Raw genomic sequence first — 16,508 nt, forward strand, 5'->3', positions numbered from 1 at the left:
GAATTTATAATTATCATAAGCATTATATGCAAAAAATTAAAACTGAAGAATTATATTTTATTTTTATATTCAAGCCATTAATATAACACTATTATGAAACACTATTTTCTTAAATGATTTTCAAGCTTTTGTATAGAACTAAAAATATGGTATAAGAAATAGACAAATCTTTAGAAATAGACAAATCTAACAATGAGTAGATATAATATTAAATATATGATTAGTTATGACAATAATTAATCAACAAATAAATATTAAATGACCTACCATTAGTTTTATCAATGTTTTTCATTATTAAATTAAAATTACAAAAATTATCTTAAGTGCCTTTAGTCATTAAAAAATTAATTAATTAAAATATTAAATTGTTCTCTTTCTAGATAAAACGGTCATGCAATTATTATAATATTTTCTACTCTATAATTATTAATCTTTTTTTTTTAATTTTATTTACTTTCTTTCCCTATTTTTGCGTTATTTTATTATTAATATTTTTATTTGGTGCTATTTAATATTTAATGTTACTTCTCGAAGTTCACTGACTCATTAGAAAGTAACAATTAAGAGTGGCGTAAGATAAAATTTTTTATAAATGAATTAAATAAATATATTATAATGATTTAGTTGATTATTAGCTGAATATTAAAATAATAATGAAATCATGACTTTTTTCCTGAGAAGTTTATTACTGCATTATTTTTATCTTCGGAGCAAAATGATTATCTTGTAGGTTTATAGTAAGTTGCACAATAAATTTGTTACTTATAAAATTATTTAAGTATCAATATGCGAATAAATTCATTAGAAAAAAGCTTAAATTTGTTAGTACTTAATAAATACATATACACTTACAGTTATATATATTTTTTATAGCAAATTACTAGAAAAAATATGAATAGTAAGAATATATCAATATAGCTATATTTATACACAAACTGTTATCTATTTTTTTATGACAAATTATTAATAAAAATTGCTTAGTATATACATAAAATATTGTATATAGTGTACAAAGCATCTATAGAATTAGAGTGAATAAACTCAAAACTTTAGCACAATTTAAGATTAGTGATATAGTGTAGCAGACAGTATATGGAATATAAGGTTACTTGGTAAAATAATTTGATAGCTACTGTGTTATATATAACAAAGTGCGATTCGATAAGAATAATAAAATGAAAAGGGGATCACCTCTGTGTATTTTCAAGTTACAAAAAATAGTGATTAATATAGGAGAACAGTCGGTTAACCCTTCGTGAAGACAAGACAATATGTCTGCTCACATTCTTCTTGGTAAATCACAAAATAATTGTTGTCGTACTTAAACTAAGTTTTTGTAAAGTCTCTATGAGTCAACTTCGAATACTCCAGTGGGAGTGCTAATCGAATTTGATCTATACAACTAATAAAATAATGCACGGAACTAAGCAACTGGAGGAAAGTTAACTAATAATAAATTGTATAAAAAACTAATGAACAATTACTTACTCATCTTTGAGGAAATTGCAGTCTCCTGTAGACTTTACGTTTGTTTGAACTACCCTATTTTAGAATAATTTTCCCTAAAATAGGTAGCTACGTTGACTCGTTGGCACCCATCAATTTGAAGTTGACACACCTATACCTGTTTTGATAGCAAATGATCCCAGTAGTACTCCTAAATTGAGTTATATCTCATTGTAATAAAATATTGGTTTTGCGAGTTATAGCATCATAGTTATAGTATGATTTCGCGATTTGCAAAATTGAATTAATTTCGTGAGTATTAAAGTATAGAAACATAATAATATATGAGATATCTTTAAATTTTTAATATATATACTTATAATTACAAAATATTTGGTAAAAATCATATATATTTTACATAAGCATATATGTAGAGTGTTGGCTATATTAGTTAGCCCCATCTAACAACACTGTAACTTTAATAAGAAAGGAACCCTATACATTCAAAATCATACATGAATAAAAATATATATAATACTTTAACTAAGAAACCCATTTAAATAATTTTTTAATACAAAAATCGATTGAATTAATGGTATGTACAGTAGATCTTCTTACTTTTGTAATGAAACGAAGTTGCCTCATATGAAATCGTAGCGCCTCGTAGTATTGCGCATGCATGAGCACCTCAAACTCACGTCGTCTAACCAGCCAACTTAGCCTTTGCGAAACCAGCACATCGGAATCACCAGTACCAAGCGCTTTTCATGCGCATGTGAGTTTGCCTTTGTTTTCGGTACGAGATTTACTGTTGTTGGTTGTGTTCTAGTGATTACCTTTGATCGAAATTTTTTATACAATCCACATTTTTCTATTGTTTTCAAACTTTTTAATAGAAAATTTCAAGCAAGAATAATGGAATTTTTCCACCTTTTTGTTATGCAGGAAAACTCAAACGAAAAAAGGATCACAATGACGTATGCGCATGTACTCATACAATACGAACTGGTTTAAGGTTTTTCGACCCTTAATGTATCTGCATTTTCATAATAAAATTTTTAATATTTAATTTTTGAGCTGCAGCATCATATCAGATGTCATATTTGATATGAAATTCCCGAGCAAATAAAATAAACAACAAGAACGCTGGGTAATAGTGAGGTCGAAGTCGCCGAGTGTATTCATATTTGTTAATAAAAAGTAATGCAAATGGCATAGTACCACCGACTGCCCAAGCCAGTTAAGGTGACTTGCTCTCTTAACTGGTATATATGAACTCATTTTACTAAAACATCAAAATTATGATTTTGAAAAGTTGATTGACATTACTTGAAAGCCGCACTTCTACTGATTGCGCCAAATGACCTAGTACTTGAGGTTTATGAGGTTTTTCATTATAATTTTTTATTTTAGTTTTTTTTTGTTTTATTTATTGTAAGAAACATGGAAATAATTTTAATTTTTCTGCCACATATTTTATCAATTTTATTAGATTTTCTTGAACGCATTTTATTACATTTCATGTTTTTTTTTATGCGAAAAGCAGTTCTGGAATGTGTAGCAGCAAATTAAATTTCAAGAATTTAATAATTCCTCAACTGATGTTCTACTTTTATGTTGTCTTCTGATGTGAGCTGGAAAATCTTCACGTTCTTTCATCCATACTGGCATTTCTTCTCTTTAATTCTTTTGAAATTTGATCAGTTCGCTGTACATTTTCGCCAATGTAGCATGCAACATACTTTTGATTTATTGATGCATTTATTTGATGGACACGTATCATTTCTAACCGACAACGTCGCGAGCAATCATTTGACCAACAACACTTACCTTCTGCATTGCCTCATAGCCACTTCGCCATGGCTGAGTGCTAAAACCTCTTGAAATGATGAACATATGTTGGTATTTTATGCTATTATATGTGCTTCGGACTATTAGACTGCGTTTGAAATCCTAATGATGAGCACTAACTACAACACCAGAGCTTGTTCAGTCTGTGGCATATTATATTTCATTGGTGTCCCGTGCAAAGCAGTTGCCGTGCCGTATCTATCCTTCCGCCTGTTTGCACGCTAGTCTGCCTGTCTGCCTGACTGCCTGTCCACACATCTATTTGGCTTCAGCTGGTCAAATATAATATTTTTTTTGGATTTTATTAAATATAAAATATATTGTACATATATGCTTACTGCTCTTTAACTCGTGGCAATGCTTTTTTATATTATTTAAAAAATACGTGGGTAGTATAGTAAAACAGATTTTACTATACTACATGTACACAAAATAATAAAATAATTTTTTTTGGCATTTAATATTATTTATAATTTATACAATTAAAACCGTATACTTAACGTTTTACTTTAAAATTGAACGGATAATTAAAATCAAATGCGTTTAAGATACATATTATGGTCGTGTGCGAGTTCGAGTAAATTAATGGTAAATTGAGGGCAATAGTAAATTATATCGGTATGGTAGCGAATGTTGGTATTTACCAGAATTTCGAGTAGGGTAAATAAGATAAAAATTATGTAAATTAGGTATCATTGTGAAAATTATATAAGATGTTGAATAAATATATAAATAAATATATAAATATATATGGTATATAAATAAATTTGAAAACTCTTAACCAAAAATAATAAATAATAATAAATAAATAAATTTTTACATAAGTGCAGTGCAAAAAATCCTTAGGAAATTTCAATTTAGTTTACCTCAATTTACTCGAACGCGCACACAGCCTACATATAGGCTAATGAAATATAAATAAATATAAATATATAATATATAAATATTTTATAAATATAATGCATAAATATTATATAATTATTATATATTAAATTGTTCAGAAAGTAATTTCGTTTTTTTGTTGATTAGTTCTGATAACAGTAGACTTCTGAATTAATCGTAGTGTTATCCGGTAAAAGCTCAAAAAAACGTTTCCTTTAAAATCTCACCAAACAGACAGCATCACCATTTTTTGGTTAATATCGGCTTTGGAATAAACGAAATTACTTTCCGAACAACCTAATAAAATATGAAATATAGATAAATTATTTAATCTAATTTTAAAGTCAGTTAGCACGAAAGAAATCTATTTCCTAATTATAAACTCTTTTTTTAATTAAGAGTTTTTGTGTTAAATGCATTATAAAACTTTCAAAATATATAATATTTTATTTAAAATTAAATAAATTATAAAAAATGATTAGATGCATTTTAAGTTTTACCTTAAAACTACTCTAACTTTAAACTATATTAAAATTTAAAACTTATGGTAAATTTAATATCATATAATGAGCTTGAGGTACATATTTATCTAATAAAATACGAATATAAATAAATAAAATATTTATTTGTAAAATTTCTTAAAATTTTATTTAAAAATTTAGTGAAACTATGAGATTTCAAATTTTGCTTTTATGCATTTAACATAGCTATATATTTAATAAAGTAAAAATTAAAACAATATTTATTAAATATCAAAATTTACGAAATTTCATTTAAAGTTAAATGAAAAAAATAATAAAAAATAATTTAATTTTACTGAAATGAAATTAAAATCTTGCTTTCAAGATACCTACATATATAATATATTTAATAAAATATAAATTAATGTTATAAAATTAAAAATATTTATTAAATATTCAAAATTATATAATATTTTTCACTTCATCGTTAAATTTTTCTAAACTCTTGATACAACCCTCGTACACATAATTTTTCCTAAATTAAAATTAAAAACATTTGGTGTAAAAATCATAGTTTCTCAAGCGATTTTTCAGCTGTTTTCATAAACACTCTCCAGTGCTGCTGTTGCTTTTTTTGCTTGCAGGCGGTGCGGATATCATTGGTGTCGGCAGTGGTGCAATATTATGATGACTAAGATAAATACTGGCTTAAATTACACTAAAATATGACCACACCTCGACCACTCTAAATGTGTATTTATTTTAATTTTTGGCTTTGTTGCCAGGGCGTATATTGTGCACTGTACTCGAATGCTCGAGTGTAATACCCGCGAGAAGGGGGACAAGATGCAATACTATTAGTTTACTTGTCTATCCAGAAAGGCGAAATCTATTTTTACCAGCACGTAGTTACTGTATTTGATGTTGCTGCCAACTAACATTATGTCAATAACATGTTTCATATTCTTATCTGTCTGTTGTTTGTCTGTCTGTCTGTCTGTCTGTTTGACTAAAAATAGCAAATGAACGGCTGTAATATTTCTTGTTGCTTCCATTTTTCCGGTGTCAGCCGATTTACAGCTTCCTCTTTAGGTTGCGCATTATGCAGATGCACTTTGTAATGCACACATAATGTGGACTTCAACACTGCTATGTGCCTCCAGTTTCAAAAGTGTTGACTTTGATTTCTTTCGTAATGAATAGAGATTTCCTCTTCATAAAAGATAAAAAATGAATAAAAAAAATTAATTATATTATCTGATATTCTAAATAAGCTGTTCTGAAAAACCTCGCTACATAATTACTGTTAATGAAGTGTTGGAATTATTTTGATTACAGGTGAGAGCGGAAATAATTGACATTGTGTGAAGGAGCATTCTCCGTATTTAAGGGTCATTGATTTTTCTGTAAGTTAATGCTGTAATTTTTTTCTTCAATTTTAAGTTTTATTTCTTAATTTTATAAATATATGTATTATATATATCATATTTCAATCACCCTATAATATATCATCGATCCACATTTCATTTTAAAAGAAAAATGTAAAACATTTATTTAATCAATACCAAAAGTAATATATATAATATACATCAAGTCCTTTTTATTCTAAACCCTATCGGAGTAAATTCGGTACATTACTGAAATATAATTTTTTTAATCGTCAATTAAATTATATTATTTTCAAATCACATACATATATCACTAACATCATAGCGGAATATTTGTATTATAACAAGAAGTGTTTATGTCAGAATAAAAAGTTTTTCATTAATGCCCATTATTTTTCTGAAGAATAGTTTTGATATTTGCAAAACTAAAAGTTACTAGAAGACAGCTCTGGAGAATAAGATAAATGAGGGGAGAATGCTTAACTGACTGAGGGTTTTGGTTTTTATGCTGCCCAACACTTAACAAAACAATTCTTGCTTAATTCATAGAATTAGTTTATCGTTTACATCGACGTCTAACGTACTGCATTATCTTTCTTCATACTATGGTTTATCTCTTGCAATTTTATGCATCAAACATATTCATACACATAATAATGTTCACTATTTTCGATTTTTTCTTTTTAAGATAACTGATAAATATTATATTATGCTAATGTCTGGTTGCTTACAAACTTATGGGTATCTTGATTGGCCTTTTATTGGTTTACCAACTGAATTGACTGAATCAAAATGAGATTCAGAACTGTAGTAAAAGAACCAAGCAGGTACTCAATGAGTAGACAAGGAAAGGATCAGTTTTGAAGAAATCCCCGTTTGTAAAAATTGGGGAGCAAAAGAAAAGCAAATCAGTATTGAAATAAGTGTTATTGATCTCTTTAGTAAAAAATCTGCTTTCAAACGCTATACATAACTGCCTCTACATATGAAAATACCAAACTACTTTAGTCACCGATATAAGATATGTTGTGTGGTGCCAGAACTCTTTGTGTGGTCTTTCCATTATGAAATGTGATGAAATATTATTTCGGTCAAAACATACTTTAAGGGGCAGACCCGTTTGCCCCACATTGGCTACACCAATGGCAAGGCAATCTTTTATATACTATACTATATATATATATTATAGTTCCAAAAGTTAATCTGTTTTCAATTTCCTACTAAAAAGCAAATATGTTGAGATTGGATCAGTCCAAACAAATTATATACGGACTATAAACTAATTAAATAAAATTCGATTATTTCCAAAGACCACTGATGAAGAGTACTTGGCAATACTCGAAACAGCGTTGTATGGTCAGCCAAACTTCAATAAAATTAAAATAAATTTTTGTATTTGTCCTTTATTTCTTTCTTTGTTATTCAAAAACCCCTCTAAATTTTAATAAAGCTTCTTTCTCCCCATACAAAGAAAGTCTAGCTTTTCAGCAACACGAATACTTTATTCAATAATTAATATACAAATTTTAAAATTCCATTTAAAAACATATTTTAGAAAACTTCAACCATTCATTTTAATAAAATTCAAAATATTGTATAATTTAAATATGTGTTTTATATTTCAATGAAAGTTTTGACACACCGTTCCATCGAGACGGTTCTTATATACCTCTATAGATAACACACATATGACAAGTATAAAGGGCATTTTTGAAAAACTCAGGGTTTAATCAGGGTTTATATGCTATTAAACTAAATGAAATTTATAATAACAATTGATTATTATAATTCTCACTAGATGTTCTTTAAAGTTTCCATATATATGATAATTATAATTGATATGTTATTAGAATTTCATATAGTATGTTGCGGAATATGTTGGAATGAGTACTTGAAATGGCTAAAATAACAGTGTATATGAAAGTACCTATTATTACAATATGAAGGAGATTGATTCATATTATTAAGATGTAATTTAGCTTTCTGATTTGGTTTAATTATATATTTTTATTCTTATTCAGTTCAGACACTTCATTAAAATAATATTCTAGCATTGTGTTGGTATTTTTATTTAAAAAATTATTTAAAATTGTACTTGAAAGATAAGAATTCTAATAAGTACATCATTGTACAATCAAAAAACTATACATAGCACATTATATGCATTCAAACCAGCTCTGTATATATTCATATCATACATTAAAATTGCACCTCGATATATATCGTTGCAAGATATTAATATCTACTAAAAGAAATCATGAAATTTAAATAGATAATATTCAATGATTTGCACTTTATGCATAGTATATAATAAAATAAAAGAGATTCTGATTGCGTGTAGAGTGGGTCTCTACAACCAGGGCTAATGTTTTGAGATGCTTATCGACCCTAATTGAAGAGAGAACTTTTGGCCCTTTGAATGAAGATCACTATATCAGCCATTGATGATTTCTTAACATCAAACAAAAGATCTTGGTCCAGCAAATTTCTGCTGTGTTAGTCGAAAAAAAAAAACATCCTTTAAGTGAACAGATGTCTCCTTTAAGTGACCAGATAGATCACTTTAGTAAGCAACGTAAATTACAATGACCTTTCTGACAATTTTTAACAATCTCAGCTATGTTCTACCATGAACAGACCCCCTACAATAGTTGTCGGGAGGAACAAAGACCTTAGCGGAAAAAGTCTCTAAGTTCTACTAAGTAGAGATGCCATACTAAAGTTGTAGGCACGGTTGCCACTTGAAAATTTTTTCCTGTACCAAAATTGGTTTAAAAAGGTACCATTTCTGTAAAAAGAGGTCCAAAATTTTTTTGGACCTTTTTATTTTTTCGTTCTGTGTTTTTCATAGTGTTATAAATTAACAAAATATAAAATAGTGCAAAGTTGTATTTATAAAAAAAATTAATTGGAAATATCCACAATAAAGTTGGGTCGTCAAAAATGTACCATTTTTTGAACATGAGTACCAAACGAAAAAAAAAGTACCAATTTTGGTACTAAAGTACCATAAGTGGCAACAGTAGTTGTAGGTACGAATCAGCTCTTTAACCTAACCGTTCTTCCGCTTAACTTACGATTATTACTATTTTTTTTTGATAGCAGTTAACTTCACATAAATAATGCGATTAAACTGTTTTTAAAAGTTTGGTTTTCATATTAATTTATTCTGATTTAACACGTTTTCTTGTACAAAATGGAAATTAAAAAAAATACAATTTAATCGCATTTTCTTTAAATTTATTGCGTTGAGATTGCTAGTAAATTGTGGCATCCATCGAGTGCAATTTCTAATTCACTGATTACAAACAAAACTTGTAATTCCATTTGAATTCGTATTTCACGTACTACAGAGACTACCTCTTCCTCTGTTTTAATTAATGCAACTAAGCTGTTTCTGCACTGCAAATGAAACTACACCTAGCCGAGTGCCTTCTCCAACGTGAAGCCATAATTTCTGCACTTCCTGTCCACAGATACTAGATACAAGATACTACAGTGAAGCAATTAAAGCACATATCAACACTTGCGTACCATTATTTCCTCTAAGAAGAAAAAATTTTTGTAATTATTAGCAATAAAAAAGTGCTGTTGAAAGGAAAATGTAGAGGTACTGGAGTGAGTACTATGAGCAAAGAATCTGATGATGATTGTTTAAAATTCTCAACCGTACTTGTTTTAGATTTCCTCTTCACATTATCGTACATTAACTTAACACAATATTACGGCTATTATCACACAATCTAACAATAGATATTTATTTTATCTATTTAGTGTATCTATACTATCTAATTCATATACATAAATCTTAAGTAAATATGATTATATGTACGAGTATGTATCTGAATAAAATATTTATGTTTTAGCTACCGAGCAATATTTCACCGTTTATTTACATAGAAAAACAAATATTTTTGTGTGAACCGTTCAGGCATGTCAGGCATTGGAAATATTCGTAACATATTGAACTCGAATTATGGAATTGAAGAATATGCATCTGGGCATACTCGTATTTGATGCGAACTGAGACGTGCACTTACGCATTTTTCAGTAATTAGCTTACTTCTCTGGAACATATGGCACGGCTATAATGACCGGTAGCAGCACCACCACCGCCACTTGAGGGAGCTGTCATTAGAGTAAGAGCAGCAACAGTAACATCCCTGATAAGACATATTTCCATACATACCGATCGTATTCATATACGATCGGTATCATTAGCACCGTGAATCATTATAGTGAAAACATATCAATTAAGCAGAACGAGATACTTGCCCAGTAAATGTAAATAAACTAAATATGACACACGAACACTGCGACTATGAGTATGTATCATATTTTTGAGATACAAACAGTTTATTACAATACAATTTATGATTGCAACCACTGCACGTGATAAATTGAATATTTATCGCATTTTCCATTCCGCAGAGTAGAGTAGGGGTGTGTAGCGATAAAAAAGTACAATGACATTTCGACAAAATGTATGAAAAATTCTCATAATTCTTTTTATGGTTTTTACAATATTTTATTTTAATATTTTTTTTTTTTTGTGCGTTGTGTTGTACATTATCACATACAGGAAATAATTTAAAGTAGATACTCGTACAATTGTGTATTTGAGAAAAAGGTCAGTGCATTACTTTTGTCATAATTGGAATATATTTTATCATTGAAAAATAAAACTATATATATACTCAAATGTATTTTAATCTACCATAATCAGTTATAACTGTTTATCTCCAAACAGTCTCTTATAAATGAAATTTGCAGTCGATGTGAACTACTTATTATCTATTTTAAGGTAACGGATAGAACTATTTTTAAGAAAATATTGACAAAATAGATAGATAACTGTAGAAGAAATTTATAAATGGTTTGAAGTAAAGTGAGGCGGGGTATATGGTCTCAATAATTTTTCTAAATCTGATTCTGTTTGGTGTTTCTCTATAGATGTCGTTCCATGTGTATCGTGCTTCAGCTAGCTCACTTTCGACCATACTTCTCCATTACCATACATTTTTGCTGGCGCCCCATTCTTCTGCTACCTAGTGGATTTTATGCCACAGCTTTGTCTCGGCCTTGCGTATGGTCTATCCACTTTTTCATTTTTAACTCAGTTTGTGGTGCTTTTTGAGTCATTTTGTTCAGAAGGCGTTCATTTCATATTCGATCTGTCCAGCATATTTTAAGAATTTTCAAAATGAAGTGTTGTATTTTGCTAAAGCCAAAGATAAAACAGAAAACATAAGGAATTGGAATACATTAATTACTTTCTGTGTCTCTACCCGGACCTATAGACGAGGCATACTCAATGTCTAGGTGACCAATTTTTCAATGGTACGGTAGAGTATACAAAAGCATATCTATCGAATCTTCTCAACTTCATCAAAAAACCAAACGCGCTTCTTCCTGAAAGTTTATAGGGACCACTTCGGGCACTAGTTGTCTTGAAATATAGGTGTTAATGTTGGCATCAACACGAGTATTCTCAACTTGATGTAACCTTCTCGGCATTAGGTTCCTGACCTCTTGAGACATCATATAATATTAAATCGTTTTAAGGTAATTTTCAAAGTTCGGCCATAGCCTTACGGAGGTTCGTTTTTCAAAGTGTAGAGAGTTTGAGGATTGCTGGCATAAAATTTATATTTTGTGTAGGTTAGGTCATAAATGAGTTCTTTTGCTAAATACATATAATATTTAAAGCTTAATAAAAAAATAAATTATTAAAAACAAAAAACAATATTATTCAGATTTTCATTTTACATAAAATAAATTTTAAATATGTATTCTAACACTCAGTAATTGATTCGATTTTAATCAATTTAGATGGAAAAAATTATTCCACATTTGTACTTTTATTAATTGCAATTAATTCTATGAATGCTTATTATTCTTCAGTATTTTATCTGAATTAATTGAAAACTTATTGAGATTGGAATCTATAATAAAATTTCACCCTCATCTATGGATATAAGGGCTCTCCCTACTTTATTTATTTTATTGAAACATGTTAAGTTGCTTTCTTTTATAATTATAATTAATGATGGTTAGCAGTTATGAAACACATAGTATTTGAAATATATTGAAACAGTTTTGATTACATGTAAGATTATATTTAAAAAAAATTAGACGACGGAAAGTGAAGATAAAATTCTCGACGCCAATACATCACTAATACATCTTGATAAACTCTTGTTTTGAATAGAGTAAGAAAATAAAATAAATCTACTTTTCGTCGCTGTCTCTCTCTATGTAGGATCTACCCAAAAAAATAAAATAAATAATTAATATGAAAATTTCAGAAAATTTCAACTATTCAATTTAATAAAATACAAAATATTGTATAAACTGAATATGTTCTTAATAGACGGTTCTTAATAGCTCTATAGATAACACACATATGACAAGTATAAAAGACTTTTTCCAAAATCACTTAGCAGCTAATCTTACATTCTCGATGTTTCCCAAATTCATTTGTTCGATTCCTTATATGAGTGCAATTTATATATTAAGTTATATCAGTTCTGGTACTTAGTGTGTATGATTTTAATGGATATATTTCATTAACTGAATGGAAATTATAACAACTATAATATATCACAGCAAAAAATTGATTATTACAATTCTCACTAGATGTTCTTTAAAATTTCCATATATATGATGATTATTAGTCCCTTTTCGTTTCATTACAAAGGAACGTTTTGGAACGTCTCAACCCGACAGAACTAAGATATCTGCCATACATCTTTGCTTACACTATTATCTGAATAATAACGTTCGATGTGACAGAATTTCATCATTTTATTTACATTTATATTTGATTACCTGGCTTTGATCTTACCTTATCCTTTGAAAGTAAAGATAAAATACGGAAACTCTTAAGGATTTCTGTAGATCAATTTAATTAAAATATATAATGATTCTCCTGCGTTAAATACTTTATTTTAAGTTTTGTTTGAAAAGGCGCATTCTAACAATTATAAGCACTTCCACTCGGAAACATATATTGGCCATTGTGATATCCTCAAAGATTTTGCCGGGAGAGACAAACTATTAAACTTTGTTATCTTTGTGTACTATCCTTCTAAATACTTTTTATTTAGTTAGAATAATATTCAAATTAGAAGATCCATTAAGTGTTTTGATCTGCGAGAAGTCATAATGAAATCGTGAAGATTGCCTAATGTTACTTGTTTTGTCAAAAGATTTTGATGCTATGCAAGAGTTTATAATGTAATATTATGTGACATAGACACTGTGAAATGGGGTAAACTTAGGCATTCAGTCCATCAGTATTTATAAAAAATACATGATAATTTATTAACGTTATTTTCTTAGTTGGTATTACCATTCTTGATAAAAGCATAGACCTATGACCTGCTCACACCTGGAGAAGACAAACCGACACGGAAATTTCACACATGCGGAAAGGCTTGGGAGAGTTGAAGCTATTGACCACCAATCGTACCGAATGAAAGTTATTTGTTGTGGCCCTATGCTTCTCCTAGGAGTTAAAGGAATAAATATATATACTTTTGGGGAAACTGGGCATGTGGCAATAGTCCACTATTCGCCAGTTTTATCGAGAAAACTAAAAATGCTGCAACAGTGTTATTAGATCTATGTAGAGTGATTGTTTATGAATAGTGCATCCTTATTTATTTATTGTAACAAGTAAATTGTGAAAAACTTATAGAAAAACGCTGATGATTCTTCAGCATCACATTCACATATCTGTTTTTTGAGTATCGCAGAAAGTTGAAGTCACGTCTCTTCGCATATCGACCAATGACTTTTTGAGTACTCCAAACATTGAGTTACTGGATCATCTGATGTGCAGTTTTGATTTAGCACCCATTGAGTTTTTTTTTGTCACCACACATCAAATATAAATTGCTTCTGCAAGGGTTTTCGATAAATATATCCTTTCTATCACTAAATCCATATCTTTTGAAACTTTATATATTTGTATTAAACCTTAAAGCCAGTCTTACTTATCTCCAGATTGGTTATCGTCTAGTAGATTTATAGTTAACTAATTGCTGTGGCTTATTCACAATAATTCAAAAGGTCTAAAGGTTTATTATTCGATTTTAAATATATTTTTATAAATTTTTCCAAAGTATTTTTAAAAAAAAGTTTCTAGATTTATTGGAAGTAATTCAGTTAACATAGTAAGTAGTAGAGTGTTCAATGGTAAAAAATCAAAATTAATCTTTTGAATCACTTATTGTAGAATAAATCATTTAAAATGAAAGTCATTATTATGAACTTCTACTTAAGGAGTGACTCGAGTCGGTTCGATCAACTGCTTTGTATGAATACATATGCATATCTCTAATATGCATATGCTCCACTACAAGCTGCCATTAGAATAGATTTTTTTTATTACTTTTACAATCGTTAAAGTTTTTTTCTATATAATATATGCACTCTATATAGCAACTTCTATAAGAATAAACTGGTTATTATTTTAAAGTAATGTAAAGCAAAACCAAACCTACTACTTCCTACCCACATTCATTTCATCGATAATTACATAAATTAAAGTTTGCCTTTAATTCCGATCATTTCACTGTCAAAATCATTAGTGAAGCACTGAAGTAGTGAAGCAGTAGGCGATTTCTCTGCAATCGATTTTATTGACTATAAAAAATTTATTCAGAAGGCATTTGTTGCATGTCTCCGAATAAAAGGAAAAAAGATCTACAATTTGTTTGCTTTCTTAGTTGCGCCCACGTAGCTACGCCACAAAGGAAAATTCTTTGGCGCAGATTAAAGATATTAGATTTCGCATAACAAATGCGTCTATGCCTATTTCCGATGCACAAAAGACTGCAGCTCCGAACCACTCACTCTACACGCTGCATAATAAACCGCAATCATCGCTTTTATTGTGCATTTGAGACGCACACGTTTTGGGAACCCATAAATCGACATAAATTGTCGATCGTCATCAAATGTTTTTGTCATCAAGCATTGTTGGCTGTGGCTTAGTTTACAGTCATTACCTACCTCACCGGCATTTCGCCTCTTGCTATTCTTATTCAAAATGAATCTTTCTCCTTCTTGCGGGCACGTTAGTTGCGAGTTTTTAAATTGGAATTAGAAATGATGGTGACATCGATATCGACTATGAAATTTGACGTCGTGACGATGACGTTGATGAGTCCGATTACGTCGATTTATGACCCTTGAGTTGCATTTATTTGCATTAAGTTGCATTCATTTCCTTAATTTTAAATAATGAAATGTTTTTCACTGTTGTCCTTTTGTTTGAATATTGATTGGATCTCAAAAGGCATAATGCGGGTCAAGACGTAATACATTATTTCTGATTTGAATCAATTGTTATTGCTCAATGTTAATGTTACTCAGTGACAGTTTTCATCAATAATTCATTCGAAACTTTGATTAGCACTCATCAACAAAACTGAAGTACATATTTACAATTTATTCAAATCATTCTATGCTTGCATAAGTATATATGCTGGTCGATATTTGCTCCCTTGAACTCTTGTCACACTAATGTCTCGTCAATATCACCACACCGCATGAAGGGTTACATTGCATGCTTATATGCAATATCATGGGTGACATGCTTCGTAAAAAGAAGTTCGTATTCATACTAGCATATTCTGAAATAGGTATCAGAGAATTTCTCTTCAACGAAAAATTAATTAACATATAAATTATTGAACTAATAAAGAAATATTGAGCTATCGAAAGAACTTATTCCAGATGTTATTAAATTAAAGAGCATAGTGAATGAATCTTCCATTAATTTTTCAATTAAAAAAATTCCTTTTATGGTATATAGTTTGGGAAACTCTTCAAGAACTTCAATTAAAAACTTTTTTTAAAAATATGATGAAACTATGTTCACATAACACAAATTACAACTAATTACTTTTAAAGAAATATCAATAATAACTAGAAGTCGCTGATGCTTTAAAAAGTTCTGCAATCGCCGATTTAGAATTGACAATTCTAAAAGATGTGAACAATACTGACCAAATAAAATCAACTATATGTAGAAGTATATATATTTTTTTACTAGGTGGGTCTTTCTAAATATTTAGACTATGTGACAGTATTAGGCTTATTCCAAACTGTTGACCTCACATTTGCAACTTGTTTTTCAACTAGACATCTGGGTTGCTAGCAATGACGAGTTAAACTTCAAAAATTGATTAAATCTTTAATTGGGTGCATGATTTTTCAACATGTGATAATCATGTTTCGTCGCCGTTATAGAACACGTTGTAGAGCACTATTTGCTTTCGCTTCAGAACTTACAGAACACGGTTGCTACTCTTTCACCTGCCTCGCTCTTAGTTGAAACACATCTACTAAACTCTCCTACGACGATTAGGTGGTATTTCTTTAAGAAATAATAGTAACAAAGAAGACACAAACGCCATCTTGAGGCAACTACCTACATTATGCAATTTAGATATTATAGATACTGCGT

Source organism: Teleopsis dalmanni, chromosome 2 (genome assembly GCF_002237135.1).
Source record: "Teleopsis dalmanni isolate 2A chromosome 2, ASM223713v2, whole genome shotgun sequence".
NCBI lineage: Eukaryota > Metazoa > Arthropoda > Insecta > Diptera > Diopsidae > Teleopsis > Teleopsis dalmanni.